The sequence below is a fragment of the Ostrinia nubilalis genome, chromosome 28 (assembly GCF_963855985.1).
Source record: "Ostrinia nubilalis chromosome 28, ilOstNubi1.1, whole genome shotgun sequence".
NCBI lineage: Eukaryota > Metazoa > Arthropoda > Insecta > Lepidoptera > Crambidae > Ostrinia > Ostrinia nubilalis.
In genome coordinates, this window is record NC_087115.1 from 3710759 (window position 1) to 3727612 (window position 16854).

General features: G+C 35.5%; 1 protein-coding gene and 1 long non-coding RNA gene across 2 annotated transcripts in view; both read left to right on the forward strand.

Annotated features, from left to right (window-relative positions):
- The first annotated feature begins 1709 nt into the window (after positions 1 to 1709).
- LOC135085261 (uncharacterized) lies at positions 1710 to 2908 on the forward strand. The gene is made up of 4 exons (XR_010260050.1): positions 1710 to 1853; positions 1938 to 2248; positions 2350 to 2412; positions 2620 to 2908. It is a non-coding gene; the product is annotated as an uncharacterized LOC135085261 (long non-coding RNA).
- A 672-nt stretch (positions 2909 to 3580) lies between these two features.
- Positions 3581 to 16854, forward strand: part of LOC135085204 (uncharacterized) — a 54338-nt gene continuing 41064 nt past the window's right edge. The window contains exon 1 of the mRNA XM_063979957.1: positions 3581 to 3820. The gene's annotated coding sequence lies outside the window, so the exon portion shown is untranslated. The remainder of the gene's footprint in view (positions 3821 to 16854) is intronic.

The following is a 16854-nucleotide window of genomic DNA, read 5'->3' on the forward strand; positions in this document are numbered from 1 at the left end:
TTTTGTATATTTTAATATCTTAGACCCAGTTAGACCAGACCGCGATCACTTCTGACGCAAAGTGGAAATTTCATTGTAGTAAATTCGCATCCATCTTATTTTAAGTGTCATTTAATAAAGTACAATCACCGATATCATTATCCGTATTGTATGGTTCATGGTTAAGGCTTAGAGACTGTGGTAAATCCCAAACTAGACCTAAATATATTAAAAACTTACCTTGAAACGCGCACCTGCTCACGTGGGATTTATTTTTGGCAAAAACGGTAGCATGCTATAAGATTTTTTTAATGTGGGTTTACCTGTCATACATTCAGTGAATCATAGCAATAGCTTACGTTCTAGAGTGATCCATCATTTGGACGTGAACTGGACGGTGGACGCGAAAGGGCGTGTCGACCTTACGCAAAAATATATCCAGTTAATTTTAATTATTTTAAGCTTAATGGTAAGCCTAAAATAATTAAAATTAATAGTGCTTGTTATGAAGCATGGCTTTTGTTCTTTTATTTGTCTTTTTTTTTAATTTCAAGTAAACGTACAATTATCTGATCAAAAGCAATCATAATCTGCGATTATATTTGATTTTTCTAATAAATTTGTTACTATTTCATTGCAAAAGTGATAAAAATATGTTCTATTTTTATGTTTTGTTTTTTTACTTAAACTTCATTCAAAATAATTAACTTAAATCTAATTTTTACACCTTAAAAGTTTGTTTTTCTTTGGTGAATAACTTGACAAGTCGTCGGTACACAACTTGACAAGTCTTTTTTTTAATAGATTAAGAAGATAATTTAATCAAATTCTTACGCCAATCGAAAGATACGCATCAAATTAGCTTATTTCAATCATAAAAATATCAATTATCATTAATTCCGATTTACCAGAGAACTCTAAACTTTAAAATCGCTCCCCTGAAAAGTACGCAAAAATGACATGTCAAGTTATTCCCGCGCGGTACGGATTTATTGTCACTAATTCGAAAGGCAATACGAGATTCTTTATAAATTCAAATAGAATAGTGTACCTAATAATGTCATAATATGATTTCAAACTGCAATAAGAAACGAGGAGAAATAATAAGTCCTAACTTAATAAGCTACATAGTAATAAAACATGCAGCGAATAAAACGCTTCTATAAAGTAGTATTTTGAGGTTAGAAGTTTCGGTGGATATCACCACGGGGTGGAAACGCCATAGAGTTTGACAGCTCCATAGAGAGTGAATTTTTTTGACAGTTCCGAGAGGAAGTGACTTTTTTTATAGTTGTCGTTTGTATGCGACAATGGTCTTTTGCGTGTCTGGAATCAAGTTAGTAAACATTTTCGAATTACAACTTCAACTTTTATTTATAAATTATTTTATTGAATCTATTTGCATTCTATAAATGAAATGATTATTGATTATTTAAAAGTATATTAATTCAAAGTCGTAATTTTCACTTTAATCAATTTACCAATTTAGTTCCGTCTCAAGTCTACAACTGTGACATTATTAAAAAAAAAAAACGTCAAAAATTTTCATCGAAAAAACGTGTTTTTCTAACAAATTTTATCTAATTAAAATCAATAATTTCTCAATCAATATTAATAAGAACTACATGTGCATGGATTGCCAGTTGGATTGATGTTTGTTTTAAGAAGAAATTTCTCTCAAGTAAGATATCCACTCGAGAAAGGTTATTGCAGCTTGCAGCAGCATCATGTTTTATCAAGTATTGAACCACACAAAGGATTAAATCTTCATTACAATATCATTCATAACTCCATTTAAATCAATGGAAACTAAATATGGATCGTTTCATGGAGTAACAACATACTTTGGAGTTTGGACCCAAAATACAATACACGTAGGTACATTGCAGGCATAGATTGCAGGACACAGTGAATGATACGTGTTTTATACAGTGAATCTAAGTACCTATTTGTTTCAGGTTAATATCGAACTTATAAGGTGTTAAGCTGCAATTACAATAAAAGTGCTTGCTATGGAATCACCGGTGCTGATCATTATTGTCAACTGTTACTTAAAATCCAGATGAACCAACCTTTACTTCCTATTCAAATAAGTTTAGAAGAAACCTATATAAGCAACAAAACCAGACCAAGAATGCTTGATTACAAACGATGAACTCATTTCATTTGCAAGTTATGCCATGACATAAATGCATTAAATTAGGAAGATTTGTATTAGATGAATTACCCAGATAACAATTAAAACAACTTCTGTTGATAAGAACATTTGGTAAGTACCTTTAAAATTTAAAACACCCTCAAAATGATTCTAACCCTATCCTCTGACGCTTTTCGACTAGGATCAAATAAAAGTTAATTATTTAATTACAGATTGGTGGAATCCAGATTCTGTGAATGTACATGTAATTGATTGACAAGTACACATTTGACAAGGTAAATTAATTTTATTTAACAAAGTAGTGCAAATCTAGAAACAAAACAGACAGTAAGTAGGTATGGTAGATAAGACAGATCACTTGTTCATCTGCTGTACTCTTCATAATATTAGTGTAGAATGTAGATGATGTAGGAGATTACAGTCTTACCGTGACATGTGCATCTTTTTGCTCTAAATTTACAAATATTTCATATATTTTACAGGTGGTGAGAAACGTGTAGACCTGGCCTGCTTACAGTGGCTATTGGATTGGACAGAACCAAAGTGAGAGTGAACGTGTGAATTTATGGAGAACATTAAAAACTATTTTACTATAAGTCATAACGCAACTTATTTTGTATGAGTTACATACAAATGTCAAGCCGTGAGTACATTATGTAAAAACTAAAACAATGTACTGTAATCTTTTAAAATCCAATAGTTTTAATGCTTATTGATTTTCGTAAACAAAATATTTCATGTTATATTTCATCAATAAAGTTTCATTTGATACTTCAATAGTTTTATTTTTAACCGCAATACATGAAAAGGAACGGAATATAAAAAAGTATGACAGGTATATTTAATCTGTGGGCGGCAGACGCCATATTGTATTCAGCGCCACCTACTGGACAATCTAGCTCGGTACCAGTTTGTTTATCGTTTAACCAATACTAGGGCCGTTTCCTATCTGTCTTTAGACATACTCTCTAATCTGTGGATATCACCAAGATTCAATAAAATATGGACTAATTACAATGTAACAACATTGTGTTTCCCAAAAAAGTAATAGTTCAACTAGTCTTATTCTGTTATAATAATAGAAATGATCACTTAAATAAAGATAACTAGATGTGTTACAGCACTATGCCCATCTATCTCTTTCTATTTGTATCAAAATAAAAGACGAGGTTATAGTCGTCTGCATCTTTTGTCTCTTTCACTCTACGTGTTTACGACGTCAATTCCCAAGTTAGATTTGCAGTTTGTAGTGGCGCTAGTGTCTACGCAAGCTGTCAAAGTTATTATCAAAAATGGTTAGTTTGGTTTTTTATCCACCGGCATTCGTAACATTGTCGTACAAGTAAGTGACAGGTACGGCGTTTCTTCATCTCTTTTTTTGATGACGACTGCCCATCCATGTTCAACACACTCATGCACAGATTAGAGAGTATGTCTCACTCATGCGCAAAGGTCGTGGATTGTAGACGTGCGAAAATATTGGGAATTTATCGAAACACAAATAACTCAGTTTCCAGGAACTCAGTGTTATCTCAGTGTGCATTAAAAAGAGTGTTTACTTGTTGTTGATGTGCTAAAATACTGGATTGCGGTGCTTGTGCTGTGGATCAGTGAATCTACTTCAACTCGAAAGGATTTTTTTTGCATTCACTCACCGATTATTATGTTTCTTCGATTACTAAGGTGAGTGGCCTAGATCTACAAGCATTTATTTTTTTTAATGCATGTAACCTGTAAAAGTAGTTGCCTTGACTTGTTGCTGGCTGTCAAAGATACGGATTCCAATTTTGAATTTTGAAAAACAAAACATGGACCTAAAAGTTTTCAAGGGTGCATGAAACAAAAAAGTTATTCTCTAGTACTGTAGGTTAGCGTGATCATACCCATCATCTTTATTTAGCCTAAAATAAAATACATTTGAGCATGGAATTTGTAAAATATTGTTCAGACTCAAAATGCACTGTTAATTAACAACAAAATGTCTGTGAGTACTCAGAATGCCTTGTCAAAATATAAAATTTACTGACCACATTTTTTTTCTATTCTATCCATCCAATATAAACGCATAAAATTATACTTGTGACGTCTTTTATTGTTCATCATCATCATCAGCATTTCAGCCACAAGACGTCCACTGCTGAACATAGGCCTCCCCCAAAGATTTACATAATATACTCAACATCAAATAAACCGCACCTTCCGCGACGCGAACTTTAACGATTTTCTTCTGACACAATCATGGTGCCCCAACAATATTGGTGTTATTTGAAAGCCCAATAAATATCCTTAAAGAAAAACACATTTAATTTCTTAATAAATGATTAACATATACCATAAACGTGACTTGAAAAAATACCTCACTTTGGGCCCACCTATGGGATCAATTAGACCAATTTTTATGGTTATAAAACCAAATAATGATCTCACGTGTCCTCTTTAACAGATGAATAGCGATTAATCCCAACTTAACAGTTTTATAGCCATAAAAGTTGGCTCTAGCGTAACTACCTATTTTTTGAAGAAGTGACTCTGGATCCTTCTAAAGACACATTTTTGGGGTAAAAACCTTTCCTTTAATGAAATGAAGGTTAGAACTAGGCTTTCAAATGGTGCCAATATTGGTGGGAAGTGGGGAAGCATACGTTTGAAAATGCTTGTCGCGGGAGGTGCGATTTATTTGATGTCGAGTGTATCTTTACTTTTACTTACTTACAGTTCCTATTTTGACAATATCAATAAAATAAATGACCTCACATTATTTAATTTCATTCGATAAAATGGTTTCAGTGTCATCAAAACTTTCTCTTGATAAACAAACGCCGATTACGTAACGTGGACAACAATGTTTCGGTTTGGTGTAGGTTATGGTTTATGTTAGCGGATGCAATACAATAAGTGCTCATACTTTGCTAATAAAGTTTTATTATTATTACATGACTTTGGTTTGAATCAGGGCCGGACCAAGATTTTAGGGGGCCCTGGGCTAATACTTAGGGGCCCACCTAATTACTCAAAGGAAAAAAAACAAAATGGGACAGTAAAATATTTGACTTTACTTATACTTAACTTATATCATAAATTTGACTTTTGAAACCGGTATATTCCCCGATGATTTGAAGAAGGGATTAGTAAAACCTCTTCATAAAAAAGGATCTAAAAGCGACATGAACAATTATAGACCTATTGTTTTACTATCAAACTTTTCTAAAATCTTTGAGAAAATAATTTATAATAGGATCATGTCTTTTCTGGACAAAAACAAGACGTTAAATACAAATCAATTTGGATTCCAGAAAGGTAAAAATACAACTGTAGCTATTTTTAAAATTTTGAAACAAATGTGGGTAGATATAGATAAGAAAAATACTTGTGTTGGACTTTTTCTAGATTTGTCAAAAGCTTTTGACTGTGTCGTTCATAAGGTCCTACTAAAGCAATTAGAGCACATAGGAATTCGTGGAATTGCTCTCAAACTTATGCAATCGTATTTAACAAACAGAGAACAAGCAACAATTCTAGACACATATGACTCAACGACAAAAACAATGTTACGAATACAGTCTAATTGGAAAACTATTGCCCTGGGTGTACCGCAAGGTAGCATTCTAGGGCCACTTTTGTTCTTGATTTATGTCAATGAATTTCCACAAATAGTAAATCACCTATGCGTTATGTTCGCGGATGATGCTACTATATTCTTATCCAAGGAAAAACAAAATGATGAGAGTTTCACTGATACAATTTATAGTACACTTAACCGAGTAACCGAATGGTTAGCAGGTATAAACCTAAAAGTAAACTTGGCTAAAACGAAATTGCTGGAATTCAGAAACTATAAGAAGGTCCCACTAGATTTGAACATTGTTATTAACGCGACTAAAATTGAGCAGGTGTCTGATATCAAATTTTTAGGTATTACCATAGATTCCCATTTGAATTGGAAATCTCACATTGACAATATAAATAGACGAATATCTAGTAGCTGTTATGCCATATTGATACTTATAAAGGTGACCTCAATAGAAATTTCAAAGAATGCATATTATGGATACGTCTATCCACTACTGACATACGGTATAATATTCTGGGGCAATTCTGTAAATGTTCAGTCTACATTTATCTTGCAAAAAAAGTGTTTACGAATAATTTATAATATTGGTCCATATGACACATTACGGGTAGTATTTAAGGAATGTAAATATTTGACATTGACGGGTATATACATATTAGAAATTTGTTTATTTGTAAAAGGACATGCACAGTATTTTCATAAAAAAAGTGACACTAGAAATAATTTACGGTCACAATACATGTATGACATTTGTATAGAAAAATCATCGAGTTACATCCATGACAAGAGTACTTTTATAATGGGAATTAAGATTTTCAATAAGTTGCCTAAAATTATCAAGGCTTTAGAAGGTCCGCAATTTAAAAGAACTCTTAAAGATTGGCTAATAATGAAATGTTTTTATAGTTTAAAAGAATATTTTAATCATTGTTGAAATTCTAAAATATGGACAACCCACTTAAGTAACATTGTAAATTATATTATTCTCTTTACCTACCTATATTGTACGTCCGAAATGGGCAAACTGTCGGTTCCTGTGTTATTTAACATCCATGTAACAACAATGTATGCACAGTTTTGACAATAAATGACTATCTATCTATCTATCTGACTTGAATAAGCTGGGGGCCCCTTGGATCCACGGGGCCCTGGGCTGAAGCCCAAAAAACCATGTGGTAAATCCGACCCTGGTTTGAATGATTACTAGTATTTATACTTGTGGACATTTAAAGTATAGTAGTTTACTCATAATGTCTACTTTATGACTGTTATGTCACTTACTGTTAGTTTTGAGCTTGTAAGAAGTACTATATTGGGAACAATTTATTATTATTTCTTCGTACTGTAGGTACATTGAGAATCTTTTATTAATAATTCCAATCTATATCAGTTCATGCTTTATTTACATTTTCTATACTTATTGGCTGAGCTAAGAATAAACACAATAAACCTAAATGGATGAACCATGTTATTTCTGGCTCTTGGAACTGAAATGGCGATCGCTTTTTAAAATAGAATAAATTCTGTACTAAAAATATAGACCCTTTTTGTACCTTACAAACCAGTTTTAAGCGTTGATTAATATAGAAACGTCATTTAAACTAGTGTTTTCAAGACCTGTCTAACGTTTTATCAGTAGGTTAGGGATAACGATAAGAGAGTTAAAGGAGTTCCTAGTTCCGAGTTTTTACTTCAAGTCAATCAACTAACTTTAAATCAATTTATCAATTTCAAAGCAACTAAAGATCTACCACCACTTTTAAGTTTACGGTTGATTGAAGAGTTTTTAAAACCAGCAAGGTATTAGAAAAAGGTGCCTTTTAACATGGTTGCTGTTAATACTCTTATCTAATTTAACTTGCAAAGACAAGTGTATTAAAATTCCTCCGACTTCGGCGGGGTTTGCCCGCAAACAAAATGAAAATACACACACATACACACTTTAGATCCATGACACACAGTTGCATGTTTTACATGTTTATCAACAAGTTGACCGGGCATCCCGAGCAGCAAGATCGACAGAGACAGATAGCGTGAGAGCGGGACAACTGTACGTTTGTCAATTAGGTGACTCAAGGCCGCCGGGTGCGCACCTATGGTTACAGTTCGCGCCAATTGAAAGTAGCAATTTTGTTGACTAGATTTTGCCCGCGGCTTTGCTTGCGTGAAAATCAGTTTGTAAAATAGTCACGGAAAGGCCGCCTAACTTGTCAGTTATCGTTGTTATTGGGCTAATTAACTCAGTCATTCTGAAACAATTAATACCTACTGTAAAATTTTCTCATAATCCGTTCAGTAGTTTTTGCGTGAAAGAGCTACAAACATTCATCCATCATCTTAAACTGAACACATACTTGTTTACAACTTACAACTGTTTGGAATTTAATTATTATTGACACTATTTATTTTGACATTTAATTGACATTAATTCTATTTGTATTATTAATTTATTTGGACATGATGTGTATTTCTTTCTTATTAATACTGCAATTGTTTATGATTAATAAGAAAATATATTGAAAATTTGACATGTAATGAACATTATAAATAAATTTCTTATTCTTATTCATAATATTAATATCAATAGGATTGTACTTTGCACTTTTTTAGTATCCTTCTTAATATCATTTTATCTTTGCAATCAAAGATAGTTTAATACATTTGATGCATAAATAAATAGCTGTTATGCTAATAAAATGTTATTCGGCTTTATTTGTTACAATTCCTCTGCTTACATTATTCTGCCTACATTATTACAGATTGATATTGTGCTGTGTGCTATCCTTAAATAAATAAAATAAATACAAAAATTGCCATTTCCATTGGCGATTGACTATACATAGTAAGGATGCACTCCCGCGCAACATTCTGCGATCGCACGCGGCAGATGCGTGATCTTTATAAATAGACACAGAATTAGCCATTTTTGACGAGTACAGACGACAGCTTATCAAGTTAAATAATGTACATATTTAGTGCTATTTTGAACAAAAAAGTTACTATGATAAACTTTAAGACCTTGTTTCAAGTCATGTCGCTTTGAAGGTATTAACTATCTCCTAAAAATCTGACTTACTTTACTACCCGTTCGCGCTAAGTTTGCCGGTCCGTGGAATGCGCGTCCCCTCCCCCAACCGTGATTAAACGCAATTAATGTGTCTTATTTTACGCAAACACATTTTTTATCAATATTAATAAATACAAAAGATTTTCAATACATAACTACGCTTCCCTTCGAGTGACGTCATATCGCCAGCGACAAACTTATCGCTAACGGATAGTACCCCCCCTAGGCCAGAAGCTGGATATGTTTTGCCCTCCGCGACCGCGACCGAGCTCCCCCCCCCCCCCCCCCATCTGCTCAAAAGACCTTTTTCCAGATGATAAGGGTCCCCCTTGATCCTTAAGTGCCCAGGGCCCCTAATAGGTTAAAGACGGCCCTGAGTCTACACCAATTGTAATAGGTGGAAGAACCCTAAAATCACAGATCGCGGTAAAAATATCTATTGATTTCTAAAATTGTGTCTTGACTATTGTACCAAGTACCATCGCAGCGACTTGAAGGGATAATGGTAGACACCTGTTACCTGACCTACCTACTAATACAAAACTCATGGCACGTGGTGACCTCTCTCGTGCCTTCTATGACGTCATAATCACTGAATCGATTAACATCGATTATTAACTAACAGCTTAGGTATCCCTTAGCAAGATTCCCTTTTACTATGTTAATTTATACACAATGACTAAAACAATCGAATGCTTATCGAAAAAACAATTAAGGGTACTTCCCTACTTAGGCCATGTTTCATTCGACCGCAGATAAGAGAGAATTTGTACGAAAATAAGTCAGTAAAGTAAAAAAAAACATTTATGTATATCCAAAAGCGAGCGGCGCAGGACCGGTCTTTATGGAAATCCTTGGGGGAGGCCTTTGTCCAGCAGTGGACGTCTTTCGGCTGAAACGAACGAATGAACGATATCCAAAAGATGTCAAAATGTAAATGTAAAATTTTAATCTGACGAATAAATAATGGTAAGGAGTAGATACAGGGGAGCATTTAACCTACATCCCCATTCAGCCTGGCCAGAAGATTACCTCTCTAATTTACCCGTTTTTTTTTTGATGACCTACACTTCCCATATGGAATTGACAGGATTATTAACCAGAATCTAAAGGTCCTTAACATCAGATCATTATTTTAATGTCCAGTGCAGGACAACCCTCTAATTTCCTACAAGCATAAGGGATGATTTAAGGCCTACTCCCCACGCTGGCCAAACGCAAGACTGGATCAAGTACACGGGACTATTCCCACCTCTCGTTCCCACCGCTGCAACCCCTGTGTAGCCAGGATCTACAGCTTGACCGCCAATAAAAACCCAACCAGGATCAAGTCCGAGACAAAGGAGGATTTGACCTACACCCCACGTTGATCAAATGCACCAAATTCAAGAGGAACCAAGCAAGATATTTCTTAATTAACACGAAGTTTGCAACTCCACTCGAGCAAGTCCGGGTCGGTGCTTGCAGCCCGTAGAAAGTTGTCTGCGACTAGTGCGCTGCTGCAACTTTCAATGAGTCTTAATATAATCTGTTAAGGCCGTAACACAAACTTTGTTGAAGTAACCTCCGTGGAAACGAAACGTTATTTAAAAAATATGTGTAATTTTTTTTTCAGTCAATTTTGCGCGGGCAGAATTGGCCATAAACAAAAGAAGTTTTGCAACGGAAGTGGAGAGAATTGATATTATAAAAAAATAAAGAAAATCACTGTCTGTCTGACAGATCGATTTTCCCGCGTAAAAGTTTTTTGAGCTCCACCCTCATATTATTTCGTTATTAGTATTTGTAATCGAAGATAGTCGGAATCCAAGCAAAATCCATATCATTTATAAAAACACCTTTGCACGAAACCAGTGGTTATCAATATTTAACATTGAAATAGCCTTCTTTAAGACGTCTCTTAAGTGGGATATAAATAATACAATGGTTTTGTAATGTGTCTGTTACCTGCATCTTAATTTTGTATTTTAACATCGATTCGTAATAGCGCGTTCACGCGGCGACAAAAAACTACAAAGAAACAAAACACTTTCCCTTTCTCATCTGGAATAGAAATAAAGAAAAATACTTTATTTAATTTTGACATGTAAAATACACAAACAGAAAAAAAATGCCATAAAGGTCATCCACTCAGTATCATCTTGCTTGACACGTTAGATTGATTGTGATTTTCTTCAGTGTCAAAATTATCATAGAATCATTGAAATAAAAAATACTATCCTCAAGGAGGAACAAAATAATCTCAAAAGCAGTCTCAATGTCAAATTTCATCTAAATCGGTTCAGTGTTTAGTTATAAAACAAACGTTGGTTTCTACTAACTAGCAACTTAGCGCCCGTTCAAATAAAACTATCCAACTTTACCGTTTCAGAATATTTATAAAAAGAGTTTTAGTAATATCAAAACTTAAACCGGCTTTTTCGAAATCCTATTTTGTGAATTTAAATAAATAACAACGCTACGGTATTTATTAAAATGAAACTTTAATTACTTGTGATAAGATTCAAACTATCGCGTTACTATTCGACCGAATCCAATCCGGTAGTGGGTGGGTTTTTTTTACCGTTTTTTATTTTGCAAGTGGCCAGTGCATTCTAACTCAAATCGATGCAGTCTGCATTCACAATTATCGAAGATTTCACAAAGACGAACGTTTAAACGCCTTTGCATCCTCACAAAAATGACATAAATAGTTTTTTTATCATTCAAATTCAGAATTAGCATCTGAACTGTACCTTGTATTTTTAAATTCTTTGTTCGAGTTCGATTCAAAATGGCGGTTGTGACATCACGCGTATAAATAAGTAATCTCGCGAGCGATACAGGAAAACTTCATGCTTTAGTACTACAAAATGTCCTTGAGAGGAGACATAGCGTGTGGGACGCTGGCCCAGTGAGCCGATAAATAAATTACTGTAACAAACATACCACAATCCTCATCAATACAGTACTTTACTAGCTTCAGCACGCGGTTTGGCTTGCCTCGATTCTGCCAGTGTTTTTCCCGCGCGCGCGATTTGCCAAAAATACAAAAGTTTTCTTCATATCGGTGTAACTTCAGAATTCTCTCTAATAAATATCTCGGTTCATGAGATAGCTTGGTGACAGACAGACAGTGGATACAGCAGAATCCTCACCACAATACAGTACTAGCTTCAACTCGCGGATTGGCCTGCCTCGATTCTGCCATATATACTCAACATCAAATAAACCGCACCTTCCGCGACGCGAACTTTAACGATTTTCTTCTGACACAATCATGGTGCCCCAATAATATTGGTGTTATTTGAAAGCCCAATAAATATCCTTAAAGAAAAACACATTTAATTTCTTAATAAATGATTAACATAATACCATAAATGTGACTTGAAAAAATACCTCACTTTGGGCCCACCTATGGGCTCAATTAGACCAATTTTTATGGTTATAAAACCAAATAATGATCTCACGTGTCCTCTTTAACAGATGGATAGCGATTAATCCCAACTTAACAGTTTTATAGCCATAAAAGTTGGCTCTAGCGTAACTACCTATTTTTTGAAGAAGTGACTCTGGATCCTTCTAAAGACACATTTTTGGGGTAAAAACCTTTCCTTTAATGAAATGAAGGTTAGAACTAGGCTTTCAAATGGTGCCAATATTGGTGGGAAGTGGGGAAGCATACGTTTGAAAATGCTTGTCGCGGGAGGTGCGATTTATTTGATGTCGAGTGTAGTTTTTATAGTTTTTAGCGCGCGTTTTTCATAATTAGTTGTCATATTATCACTAACATTAGAACTCCATTAAATCACGGTTCGATAGCATGGTGACAGACAGACAGTGAAGTCTTAGGTAATGTAATAGGGTCCCATTTTTGTCCTTGAGTATGGAAAATGACGTTGGTATTTAAATACCAAGAAGTTTTCAGAACTAAGTCAATGTGTCTTTTCCTATTTTCTGTATTTTTCCTGTATTTCTTGGCACAAATATAAAACTCAATGATTGTTCACTATCTCGAAACCTATAAATTGACCTTAAGTAGGTTAGTATGTGCATTATCTCTGTTTCTCCTTAAAAGAGGAAAAAAGACAGCAGATATAAATAAAATTCAAGAAAGCATTTTAATCTATCACAATTAAAATTTGGCGACGACAAAAAGCCATTTATTTTATAAATCGGTTGTCTCTTTTTATTTGCTGAAGAAAGACAGGGATAGATCGCACTGACACTGAAAATCTCGGAAACGGGTCAGAGAAAATCTTGGAATTCTGGATCATTGGTAAACATGCGTGCGCGTGCGCACATTCAAGCAAATAACGACCGAATGCCACGGTATTATGGTGCATATTTCACTGACTCAAATCGATAAACTACGCAGAAAAATATCACAACACCTGAGACTGAGACTGACGTCGAAGGAATATTTTTTTCAACCTTTTAAAGTTTTTTTTTACAAATTAAGGCCGAGTTGCACCACCCTACTTTAATCGTAACTATAACCATTTTTTTTTTTGTTTGTGGCAACCAAACCTCTCTGGGAGGTTTATTTCTGCCAATGTCGAGTGAAAAATATTGACATAGTTATCAATAGAACGTGGGTGTTTCAGTTCTATTGATTTTTCATGGATTCCGTGGAGTTAAGTATGCCCGTAAGCAGGTTTCGAGACGCCACCGCGGCACCGGGTCCAAAGCGGGTTGTTCATACGACAACCCACTGGACACTCGATGCGCGCTCAAATTCGAAGTATTTCAATGTTTTTTATAATTTATCACTTCACTGCACTTTAGAACACAAAATAACACCAAATTTGTACACTAAAGTCCATTAAATAATAAATTGAAACCATTAAAACAGATCGACCATGCTTCCCGTTCAACTACCCTCCACGGAATCAACTATAACCATAAAAGTGCTTTTGTATGAAGTTTGACAGACTTTTGACGTTTGATAAAAAGTACATAATATTATGTGGGCTGAGTGTGAGCCAGTAGCGGCGTAAGGGGGGGGCGGTCCGCCCCGGGTGCCAAGCATCAGGGGGTGACACAAGTCGCGCAGATTAGTACTCATGTACGTCTATGTCATGATACGGGGGAGGGGGTGCGATTGTCTTTCAATCTTCGAATCGGTAGGTAACCTCCAAAATCAGGTACCAGGGGGTGCCTTAGGACTTATGACGTGGGGGGGGGGGGGTGATCGCCCCGGGTGCCAACCCATGCTACGCCGCCACTGGTCAGTCAGGGCAGTCAGACCCCACATCAACGTCCCGCCATCTAGCGGATCTTTCATACGCGAAAACCCTCATTGACCATTCTGGTTTGACTATACGCCATGCAGTGTGGCAAACAAAACTAATTGGGTCTTCAGTCCCAAAAACCCAAAATTGTCTTCAAAATCGAAAAACCATACTGCACCTAATTTAAAAACATTGGGGAAAATTCTACATGAATTGTCCTGATAGTGACCTTTCTTCAAAAATTTAGTATACCTACGCTAACTCAATAAGTACAAAAATAATGTCTTATCATTGATCAATATTAATTTATTTTGTGGATTGGAAAAACATTGCAAACGTTTTCCTTGTGCATGTTATTTGTTCATTATTCAAGATTTAAATAAATACATACGAGAGGCCCAAAATAATAAAATAAAGTGTGGGTGCTAAGGAAAAACGCTGTATTTTGCGAGGTATACGATTTAGGAAATTGCAATACAATAGGAAATTCTAATTTTATTACCGTATTCGTAATAAGTGCATAAACAAAAAGAATTGACTCTGCACAGATACAAAATCTTTTCCTATGCAATAAATGTTGCCATCACAAAAATAATCTCTTTTTTTAACTAACAACAGAGCTTTTTGACGAGAAAGGGAAGCGTCGTGTTTAGCAGTTTTGTTTTATTTTCTAAAAATGTTTAGCCGACTATTAATGTGTAATAATGGCGGATTATTAACCATTAACTGTTCCCGAACGTGCACAAGTGTAGGCAAATGAAATAAAACAGTGCAACATGGTTCTCGCCAAGTTTCAAATAAATAAAAAATATAGATATTAGTCTGATTTACCTACATTGAGCAATAATAACAATTTAAAAACAACATAACCGACTTAACCTAATTAACCCTGGCCGTGGAAGCACAGATAAACGAATGACGTCATTTTACAACACATACAACTCATCCAGACAGAAACGACGTCATCGCAGCGTCTTTCCGTTCTATACATGGCCAGAACGCACCCATAGGAAACTGCTCGTGTATATTTTGTAGTGCCTGTTTGTAAATCGGTGACTCCAAACTATACACGAATTTTGCGTACTGATCGTGTATAGTTTGGAGGAGCTTAGTAAAAAAAGTAATTTCCAAACTGTACTCGATTAGTTTCTACTACACCACTTACACTTGACTAGAGTGTGTTTAGTTGATATTTGTTAAACCTTTTTGAAATTTATCGCCTTTTACATGCGGCTCACGCTTGACCGTATTTTTATTTTTTTTATTTTGTCTATGACAACTCTGTCACCTTTCTACTCTCTGATCTACGATCCGTACATGTAATTGTTTGGTGTTAATAAATTCACATTTATTTCCTCGATAAAGACTTTAATTTATCAGGTTATGGGCCCAGTAAGCCCTAAAAGTGAAGCAGTGTAAAAACTTTTGTGGAAATACATACAGCGAACATTATAAAGTGAATGTGACAATCTACAACACGGCGGGTATCTTTTGTTTTTTCAAATTTTCGTCTTCAAACTGAGCAAAATCTCGAAAATGGCAGGAAATAATTCATTGGCATTAATTGAAAAGTTAACTGGCCGTGAAAACTATGCAACCTGGCGGTTTGCAGTCCAAACTTACCTGCAACATGAAGAGCTATGGGACTGCATCGAAAATTTTGACTCAGCGGCAGTTGTGGACAGAAAACGTGATACAAAAGCTAAAACAAAGATCATTCTTCTGGTTGACCCCATTAACTACGTGCACATTCAAGAAGCGAGTACTGCAAAAGAAGTGTGGGACAAACTGTCTTCTGTCTTCGATGACTCTGGGCTAACACGTCGAGTCGGCTTACTGCGTGATCTGTGTAACACCTCACTCAGTGCATGTCAAAGCGTAGAAGAGTACGTGAGCAAAATAATATCAACAGCTCATAAGCTCCGGAACATAGGCTTCAAGGTGGATGATGAGTGGCTCGGAACACTGCTGCTCTCCGGTCTTCCTCAGTCTTATCAGCCTATGATCATAGCTATCGAAAGCTCCGGCATGAAGATAACTTCCGATGCTATAAAAGCAAAGTTATTACAAGATGTAAGGCAATCCGAAAGTAATACTGAAGCATTTGCTGTGAACAAAAATTTTAAGAAGTTTCACAAGAAAGAGTCTAAGGGACCTAGATGTTACACATGTAACAAGTATGGACACAAGAGTCCCGAGTGCAAATCCAAACCAAATGCACAGAAGTCTACGAACTCTACGAAGTCTTCATATGCTGCTGTGTTCATGGCATCATCCAGAGACTATGGTGATGCATGGTATGTGGATTCCGGTGCGTCCGCTCACATGACAAAACACAAGAACTTGTTTCTGACTCAAACGGTTCCCGGTGTTCAGAATATAAGAGCTGCAGATAATAAGTTGTTAACTGTAACATGTGCAGGACAAGTGAGCTTAGATGTCTACAATCATAAAGGACAAGAAAACAAAGTACTGTTTACCAATGTACTGTATGTCCCAGATCTGGCAACCAATTTGTTGTCCGTGAGCCAGATATTCAAAAGTGGTGGCCAAGTGAAATTCAACAGTACTGGCTGCACTATTTTAAACAGCAAGAACCAAATTGTTGCCACAGCAAGTCTCATCAACAACATGTACCGGCTGAATATGCCAAAAGGCTATGCATGCATGTCAGATGTTGAAGAACAAGATAATTACTTATGGCATCAACGGATGGGGCACTTAAACTTCTACAGTTTAAAGAAGATGACATCCAACACTGAAGATGTAGTTCTCTCAGCAAAACCAGAGAAGTTGACATGTTTAACTTGCAAAGAAGGTAAACAGACACGACTACCTTTTAAACATGAGAGCTCCAAAGCTACAA